Raw genomic sequence first — 10,726 nt, forward strand, 5'->3', positions numbered from 1 at the left:
AAGACTAGTAATGGTAGTGATTTAGATATTCGATTTGCTTGATATTTTTACAGCAGCAAAAAATATGATAATGCATATTTTGAGCATTAATTCCAAACGCTGTTATCTTTCCACTTATAGCTGAGACATTTCTGTGTCTCCAGTGACAGTCAGGTCTTCAGGGTCCCAGACATGATGTTTGTGGATAAAAAACACCTATGTGCTGCCAACAACCAATAACATCTTATGTATTACCAACTAATAAAGTCAGCATGATAGTATGAACAACACATGGGTGCAGTGCACAATCCTTTTTATTAGAGTTTAGGCAGTTTAAAGGAGAGTTATAGTTGCCTTTTGTTGCCTGGAGCAGTCATAGATTTAACTGAAGCATATATTTCAGTCATTATGACCAAGTGTGTGGCATCAGTCATGTATTGTTTAAAAGTGTCTGTTGTCCTCTGCAGCTTTATTTGTTATTTCTGTGATGCCTTCAGCTCTCTGCATGCCTCCGTTTGGAAGTGTAGGCCGGTGTGGGCCACAGCCCACACCCCATCTCAGCGGTGAGGGTGGGAGCGGGGGAGAAAACGCCACCCCTGCAGAGACCATTTTGAAATCTGTGAGGATTTCCGTGCCATCTGGACCCGCTGCCAGTCTGCCCCAGATAGTAAGGGTTGGCAACGGTACCCGACGGTGCAATATGGCTCTCTCTTTAATGAACTACTAACTGTCCCCCGTTTTAATTGATGTGACATTTGAGCCATTTATCTCTGACATTTCAATGAAGGATGATTCTCAGCCTTGCCATTTACTTTTTTGTGCTATTTTCTAAGAGTCATTTGCATTTTTCTGCTCTAAACCTGCTTTTTGTCTCTCATTAGCTAATTAGAGAGCAACATGCACAATTAATAAAAATGAACATAACCTAGTTTGATATAGGCTTGATGAAGGATAATCAGAAAATCACTGTTTTCTTAATATTGATCAAAAATGATGTGAAGGGCTACCTGTGGTAAAAGGTGACTTCGATAAAGCCTTGTAACCTTTACCCACATACCAACATGTAGCCTACAGTGTTGGACAACTTATGTTCCCAGCATGGGGAGAATCAAGCTCAATTAATCAGCATATGATTGCAGTAAGCAGCCCCCTCTGCTGGATCTTCTGAGCCATACTGTTTGAAATCATTTTAATGCTGCATTCAGTGGCCAGACAATTATCATATGTGGCAGGCGGGGTGGATGTTTTTTGCGTTTGCTTTATTTCATTTAGAAAAAAAAAAAAATTCAAATGTGCAAATTAAAAATTATTTAAAGACATGTTTTGCTTTTTGTCATTCTATATTTATTGTATATTCATTTTAATTACTGCTGGCACATCAAAGCTGTTTGGCACATTTTATATTTTGTTTGTGCAGTCATGTATATTTATTCTGATAAGTGCAAATAATTTATTTTGAAAACAGGAAATACTTTAGCCATGGTTTGTTGAAATAAACAGCCTGAAGTGCGTGTGAGTGACATTAAAGTATGGTATACGAACGGTTCCAGCCTCAATTGTTTTCCATAATGACACATATTTTCAATCTTTTTAAGATATCCTTTAAAAACACGGCTGCACTGATGACGACTGTTCCTTTGATTGTGAGCAGCATCATTGCCAAGGTGTGGTGCCCTGTCTGTGTTGGCAGCCGGGCTGATATCTTTTGTTTGAGACTCAAAGAGCTCTTTTTCCTGTTCAGCTTCCCTCACTATTTTTGTTTGTGTGAGGTGTTGATGGACTTATATGTTGCACAGTTTCCTTTTAGTGTACAGCACCAGATGTTTGTGAGAATAACAACCCTAACCTTTTTTGTCATAATGACAGAAATTGTTTATTAGCAGTTTTGTCCATCCGGCAATGTATGATTGTCATAGCTCACTCAAATACTGCCTGTGTGTGTCTTGCTCTCTTTTCCTGTGTTCGCAATCTCACTCTTGTGTTTGCGTGGGAGGAGTTGAAGTCATTTATGATATCAGATATTCTCTAGGAGAGCAGGAAAGTCCTGACAGACTGAACAACCACCATCCTCTCAGAGTGCTGTGTGTGAGTGTGCATTTTAATCAGGAGAAATGGCTCTGTGGGCCTCACATTGCACATCGAGGAGGTCTGAGTGTTCTCATTGTGTATACCCAGTGTACAGTAGATGTTATGTCTGTTCCTCTAAATCAAACCACGGAGAAGGGAGGAAAAAGGCAAACTGTTATTCTGTTCTTTTTACTTTGACACTTTGTTATTCCACCCCTCTCAAAAGAATTAGCCTGATCATCGTATAAGCAATGCCGCAATCACAGAGACGTGACCAAATGTCTCTGTACCCTCTAGTGCCCACTTATTTAGTGTGCCTGTGTGCCTCCGTCCCTCCATCTCTGATATGATGTGGCTTCTCTATTTTACTGTTGACATAGTGCTATGAATGTCTGAGCACTTTGCAAATGAAGAGGCTTGAACTCCTGACAGGCAGTGTCGCCGGCACCATGACACACTGGCCCGCACATGCTGTGCGGCATAATGATGACATTAGGATCCAGTGATAATATCAGGACGCACTTCAGATAAATGACTGATAAACCAGGGGTTGTGCCTCTCGTATTACACGCTTGACAGAGCAGCTAATCAGTGTCCAAGTGACTGCTATTACATAAATCATGAGCTCGACTTTGATGCATATTCCATCAGTGTTCCCTATTCATCACGTCATCTGGGGGAGACTCTCTGGATGACTGGCTGCCGGGCCAACACACATTTTAAGAGCACATTATGTTTTCATTAGAATTTGATATGATCCATTCCAGTGTTGATTTGATTTTACGTGCTCGGGTCATTTGATAGGAAACTACCAAGGAGAGGGAGTGTATTGTTACACTCTGCAAGCTGTTTAGGGTGTCATTTTACTCTCGCTGGCCACATTTACAGTCAAGATGCTTGTTGATAAACAGAGATGTTTTCTTCATTCATAATCAGATTTAATTGCAATTGTCAAAAACATCTTTATATTTTATTTATTTACACATAATTCACATTCTTAGATAATTAACAGATTCACGATAAAATACAGATTTCAGTATTAAAAAACGGAGAATTGCATTTTTGTTTTGATTTGGCAATAAAATCAGACACGTTCAGAGATGAAGTTGGAATGGAGGTGTGGGGTGTTGAAGTGAGTCACCATGTATGTTTTATTCTGCAGTATTGGGGTCAGAGGATGTGAAGGTGGGGGTGTTAATTTAATCCCCATTCTTACCCAGAGCATGGCCACACTCTCTAAGGAGCTTTATCTCTGACAACTGTGTCAAATTAGAGAGGCCACGAGCCCCTCATAAAGAATATGTCTGTCAGAGTACATTGTTCCTGGCCTCTGAAATATACGGCCGAGAGAGACAAAAATAGAAGATAACACCGAAGTCCCACAGTTGGACTTGAACATGATGAAATAATTTTCTAGCCATGTGATCCTGTCATCGAGACAAACCGCTAATAAAACTGACGTCCACATATTATTCTGTACCTCTGGTGCTTTGCTATTCATAGGTTTCAATAAGCATTGTTGTATCCACAAAGCCTACCTGTTCCGGCATTATCCCGGATGTTTGTGTGGTCTAATTGTTTTTTATCTTTTATGCTAATAAAACGCTTGAACAGAGTTATTTAGAAAACTTTATTGGACGTTAATTCATTGTAATTCGGCCTTGCTGCGTGTAATTGATGGGAGCGTTACATTCCATTAGGCATGGTACATAACTCTAGGTCAGTCCAGTCTGATAAGTGCCCATCATTTATCTCCCTGGTATCATCGCTGTCCCACAGTCAAACATGTAAAACAACTCTTAATGTTCTCCCCAGTCCCCTATGGGTGTTTCTCCCTGTTATCATCATTGCCTCTATTCTTGAGGGACTTCCTCTGGAGACAACATTTTCATAGACCTTTGACCTAAACCATATTTTCCATTTGAATGGTCTGACTAGTGAATATTTACAAGCATGTTTAATGTATAATAGATCTCATCTGCGAGTATCAGGACTCATTTTCTGCTCAGTCAGGTTCTGGTGGTAGCCTTGGCCCCTTGCTTGAGGTAATATTGACCCCTCTTAAAAACCAAATGACCTGGGCCTCATTTAGGCCAAGTAGTATGCATACATATTGTACAAGTCCTTAGGGCATACATGTTTATAACAAGGAAAGCTAGCGGTCTCGAATGTAAACATCTTAGCACTGTAATATTATTGTATCAGTAAAGTCCCAGAAGGTGGTAGATTTAATAATGTGGGTGGATTATATAAGAGAGAGAAATAAAGCAGTAATTTGAAATTGTTTGGGGACCTTTTGTGTCAATGGTTATGGAGGCTAAGGGACAATTTCATTCCCTCAGGCCACTGTTAAAAAGGCAATGACTTTTCTTGTACATGCACAGCATTTTGGAATCTACATGCGTTACTAGCACCACAGGCCTTTATCATGTGATTAGTAATACATAATACATTTGATTCTATTATCATGCATGGAGAAAAAAAAAATGAATGAAGATGGTGAAAGGAAGAACACGTTGATGATGAATAACGTCTGCAGAGAAGTGCTTGAATATACATTTAATAGTGAAACAGATCTCGGTTTGCTGCTCATACAACCACAGGGTTTTTAATCTCTTTCTTGCCGATGAAAGTCCCAGTAATTGCTATATTTCCCTTTTTGTTTCAAGGACCTTTGATGATCCCTTGGCTTGCATCAGAGGGCAAAGTCATTAGTGGAGAAATGAGCTCAAGTGAAGAGAAAGAGATTGCGGGGCTCCCAGCATGATTGGAAACTTTGCCTCACATTGCATCCTAATTTGAATTCAATTTTCAATGTATGTGATAGATAAAGACAATTAGAAAATATGTACTTAAAAAAATTGGTGACATAAACCCCCGCTATTTAGCATTTATAAGTACTATATAAACATGTAATACATATAGTGCAGTTCAAAGCAGATGTATGAACATTTTTGAAATGTTTATTAATTTACAGTATTTGTCAGCAATTATAGCTTTCTCTTTGAAGACATCATTTATATTATTAGAAATGTGTTTTACTATGTCGTTATTCACTATCAGTTCACACAACAGCATACACTTATGGGTGCCCACAAATATATAAATAAACATTTATATCTGTTTATATTTTTATAACTTTACAATATGTTATAAACCCGTTAATAAATGTTTATATACAAACTACAAATGCAGTCTTATGACACTTATAAATTACAATATCTATATGTGGGCATCTGTAATTGGATGCTGTTGTTAAATTGTGATACACTTTTGTAAAATATATAAAAAATGTCCTTATAGAGGAAGCCGTAAGTGTTTAAAAATGTTATAAATTACTAAACATCTGAAATGTCCTCATATGGGGTTTCAAATTCATTGTCATGTGTTTTTAAACAACCCACTTCATTTTATATACTGCTTATAAATAGTAAATAGTGAAATGTTTCTGGGCAAAAGAAAAAGGAATTTCTCTTTGGAAACAATAAATGTTTGATTGCAGAACCGCGGGATGACATCCTTTCCTACATTTTTGATTCAAAGGTACACTAACCTTTAATTATTCATATTATATATTATATTTGACGTCCTTTAAAAGACATCCATATGACGTGGTAAATACATACAGAGGAGTTACATTTCACAGTAGCTGAACAGGCAATATGTTCTCCGTTATAATGCTGCAATCATCATCAAGTTGTTGCGGGAGGGGGGAGGGGGTGCAGGGACATGTGAAATATGAAATACTGTCAATCAAACTGCGGTATACAACACACTGTTGCGGTTGGGTGACAGTGGTTCTTTCATGTAAATCACAGACATTAGAAATAAAAGACAGGCCTGTTGACTTGTTTCATGCTGGGAATCGGTGGCCCAGCATGTGTTGCTCTGTCTGTGCTTCACTCTCCTGTGGAACCGCTGTCCCATGGGTCCTAGCACTGCTCCCTGGGGTGCACTGCATATAATTACCCACAATCCACCCTGAAACAGCTCTCATTTACAGTAATCAACAGTCTGCACTTCAAAGGATTCATGTGGCATCAGACACCAAGAGCCAGTGTGTGTAATTACAAATTGTTATTATTGCCTCACAGTTACTCCTCTATACTAAAGCAGATGACTGTGGTAACGAAGGAGACTGTAAGATTCCCGCATGTTATTATTATTATCATTTGTTTGGCCCATTAGGGGTTGATGAGGGCAAAGATGATATCTTATATGCTGTTAACAACTTCAAAAGCAGCCTTAGTTCAATATAAGGTCTGAACAACAGCAGCAAAATCATCAGATGTCTAATATTATACAGGAGGGTGTGTGGAAAAACGGGGGGTATGCTTCATCAAGGGCTTAAATTTACATGACTAACGAATTCAGACTGCAAGTAAGAAATGCAAGATCATTTGATCATTTGGCAGACATGATGGTGGTCTGTGTGATAATGGTCATTATCATAAACCGGAGCCATCATTAGGCTTGATTTCAGATAATGGTCAGTGTGGAAACCATTTTATACAAAGAAAAGCCTCTCCCCATTAAAGACATATTAAGTGAATTAACTCACATCATGAGTAGGGAATCACTGTGTGGTATTGCCTGGAACATAATGTGCTTATAATGTGAAGTGATTTCTCCTGACTGGAGACAACTCAGCCAGTTTACATTCATAATAATTAGTTTTAACCCTGGAACATCAGCCACTTCACTACAGACAACAATATTTAATCTTTTATTTTCCCATATGAATTGATCAGAATTACATATATTATAAAACCTTAAATATGTGTGCTGAATTATTTGTGAAATATGCAATGTCATACATGATCATATAAAGTAAATGTTCATATTATATACAGTATCAAATATGATACTGTATATCTTTTTTGTATTCAGTCATCTCTATTATCTTTTGCACAAAGCATTAATGTACATACAGTACAAAACATACATAAATATGGTGCGAATTAACATGAAGCTAAATTATGTGAAGTGCATTATTGTTAATCATGTTGTATGTTTATCAAACTTGCCACAGTAAATCAAAACAAATAACTTGTAATGTTCAGAAAGGACGTCTATTAATTTCACATTTTATAATATATGATTCTTGCAGATGTTGTTTTATATATGGATGTATCTGTGCATGTGCAAATATACAGTACATACCTGAGTGATTCAGTAATTCAGAGCTGCTTCTTCGATTTACCTCTTGGCAAAATGGCCGCTGTGCATCCAGAGAGACCACCTTCAGACATGACATCCTCGGCTCTCTGCTGGGAGGAGCAGCGTCCTCCACAGAAGCTGCCTCTGACCCTCTGGCACTACTGGGCCTCATCATTGCCGGTCCATTAGGAATGCTGGAGCAGGTCTCCAAACGGGCACTGCTGCACCACATTACTCCTACCCCTCACTGCTGGCATGTCCCCTAGGGGCCAGGTCATGTCATGGCATGGGTGCCCTGTGAGTGAGCTTGTACCAGGTCTGCCCTTGACATGCCCCCCTCTACTCCTCCTCCTCCTCCGTCTCCTCCATGGAGAAGACAGAGCAGACCGTCCGGATGGGGCACTGGGGGTGCCAGCTGGTGCCAGCTGCGAAGGGAGATATCCAAGGTGGCGGACACCTGTCCTAACTCGCGCCCCCCAGCTCCCACAATGCATCTGGTGCGGCCCGGCAGACCCATCGTGGGGAAATGAGGCGCTAACCTTGAGGAGAAATGCTCTCAGCGTCGCATTAAGAGAGGCCCTAATTGCTGAGCGCTAGCACTGCCAAATGACATTAGGATGTGCTGTCGTTTACTTTAACATAATGGCTCAGCGTGTTTTTTGGCTAAACTTCCTTTGCTTCTCTGAGGTGTTTCACCACAGTGGCCATTTTGGCCCTGTCATGACCAATCAGCGGAGGACTTGAGGATGATCGCGATTCTTGAGGACAATAATTCTAAAGACATTTGAGACTTGGGCATTCAGATGTAAAATAGAGCACTGCGGTGGGAGAAAAACATTGCAGGGAGCCACATGAATTCTCCATACTATGAACTCACTATACCATGTAAATGGCTACCATTTGTGAAATAGCAAGTGCATTAACTGTACAAGCTGGGTGAGTGATTGTATTATTTATTCCCTTTTTTATCTAACCACATGCTTGTATGGCTTTGTCGTTTCAAAGAAATACTAACACAGTCCACTCAGTGTGATTAAATTACACAAGCATGCTTATTACATTATGCATACTGTAATAAGAATAGCCCTGACCGGTCTGTGGCAGTATAGCCGGCTCCACAGAGAATGATCACATGTTTCGCTGCTGTACTAGATTTTTGGGGCACCCATTAGCAGAACAAAAATCACCTTTGATTTAATGAAAGGTCCTCATTTGCTTACCGGCTCCCCTCACTTACGGGCACATGGTTAAATTAAGCACCCCCACCACCACCACCACCACCCCACCCCCCATCCTTGCCTCCATTCGAAGGAGAAACCATCCCCTCTCCTGCAGTATAATGCTGTGATGATTCTATGATCTGGTGTTTCAAGTCTGCAGGAATGTCAGAAATCCACTGCAAGGTGCTTCTAATTGCAGATACACCTCAGCACTTGAAAGTAATGAATGTGAGCATGGTTAAACCTCCAAGGATCAAACGCTAGTAATACATCATCAGTTCTGAAAAGGGTAATTCGTTTCCCTTCGCCAAGCAAAATATTAGAAGTTCAGATAGGGGTTTTTATTATTAATTTATTCTTCCCCCAATACATGATTTTGTAATTGAAGTGCTATGAATAAAGTAACCCATATATCTTAGCGAGCCACTATGCATCCGTTGACTAGACGTGGGATTTGAGTGTGTAAATATTGTCTGTAGCGAGTCGCAACAAGGATGATGCTTCCTCAAACACACTTTGGTGATATGTTTGATTGGATTTTGAGCCATGTATTTCCCAAGATCATAACAAATCATACTTTATTGTGTCTCATCATAGATCTATAGAGTTATTTACAGTACTTCCAGCAAGCTTAACTACATGGTTTTGTTTGAAGTTTTGTTCAGATAAAGGCTCCTGTTGGCAAGCCTTTTTTAAGTCTTAAAGTCTTAAATTGAACAGATCTGTCTTTTTACAACTCAAGACGGTATTTGTAGCATTTCCCGTTCCCATACACTCAGTAATGTGCATGCACAGGCCTACAATCCAAATGTTATTCATAAACTTTGCTTCACCTGATCCCTGCGAAGAATATCACCTCCAGTCGCCATGGGGTAATGGTGCCACAGGGACCCAGTCAAAACAAGTCCGCCAGTTCACTATAAGATGGCCTCTTGCTGCTGGCTGACCCTTGTGGCCACCAAGCTGTTGACCCTGGGAACGCAGGGGTAAGAAGTTCAAAGCCCAGCTGTCCGTGCGTGATCTCCTCGTCTAGGCCACGGTTGCGCGCCGCGGGGCCACTTCCCCCGCTGCCTGAAACCGGTCTTCACTCAAACAAAAATCAGGATATGCCATGCTCCTCCAATGGTGCTCTAAACTGCCGAAACTCAGTTGAGCGCAGAGTGTTTGTGTGTTCGCGGGATGTAATTTACGGCTTTGTGTTGAATGCGAGCTACCAACCTTGTGCAGGGACCGGTGTTGCGGCTGCTCATGGCATCTGCTCACACGGCCACTGAGGAGCGGGAATAACAATGTGCCATTCACGGGCCAGATGATGTCCAACTGCGAAGAAGAGATTGGACAGGAAGGGTATGAGAAGGGCAAAAGAGACAGGAGAGGTTGATGGACTTTACAAGAAAACTAAAAAACTAAAATTCTGAGAAAAAGAAGCATGACATCTTTGACAAATCACTGTAACACGAGTACAATTAATTTCATTTATCACACACTTACTGCGGTGCATCCTGTCTCTAGCTTACTTACATAATCAATTCCTTGTTATTTCAATGGAGAGACAAATCTGAGATGTAGTTTGCAGTTAAAGCCGGGTCTCAGCGACCTGTCATCTGCGGTGCACAGTTAGGAGGTGGCTAACCCCTGGGGGGAGGAGAGAAAGTGCTGGGGGGTCTGAGGTGTAAAAACCGAGGAATTTCCGGGGCTGATAAATGAGGCTCTTCCTAACTGCATATGGTATGTGTTTTAAACTGACTCCCCCTCGGCCCTCCTTGTAGCCAGCCATCCTTCATGAGTAGTTCAGGGGCCCTCTGCTGTACATTGGGGCCCTGTTTTGTTGCCAAGACAGGCCCCCTGCATAGGCTGCATATGGGACTGTATGAGGTCTGGCTTGGCCGGCTTTCATGGCTTGTTATGGTGGTGTTATGAAGGCTTCACAGTGGGTCATAGTTAATTTACACTGACTTTGTAAGCTATTAGTTCTACAAAGAAAGTGGTTTGTCACTCAAGACATACACCTGCTACCTGAGAATAACAGAAGTAAAATTACAATATATCTAAAAGGAAAACAGCCAAAAGGCGTAGAATTGAATGACATCTGTCTGACAGTCTGTTAATGTGATCTTGAAGTAGGAAGAAAACAGCTTTAACACCACCTTCCTTTAAATAGAGTCCACATATCCAAGGAGGCACTCTCAATACAAAAGGCGGTACATGAACATGACACTATGGTGTTTCATAACATCAACAGCAGCACTTGTAAATTGTAACTAGTGACAATATCGTGACCTTTGGTGGTGCAATGAGCA

The sequence above is a fragment of the Notothenia rossii genome, assembly GCF_949606895.1.
Source record: "Notothenia rossii genome assembly, chromosome: 6".
Lineage (NCBI taxonomy): Eukaryota > Metazoa > Chordata > Actinopteri > Perciformes > Nototheniidae > Notothenia > Notothenia rossii.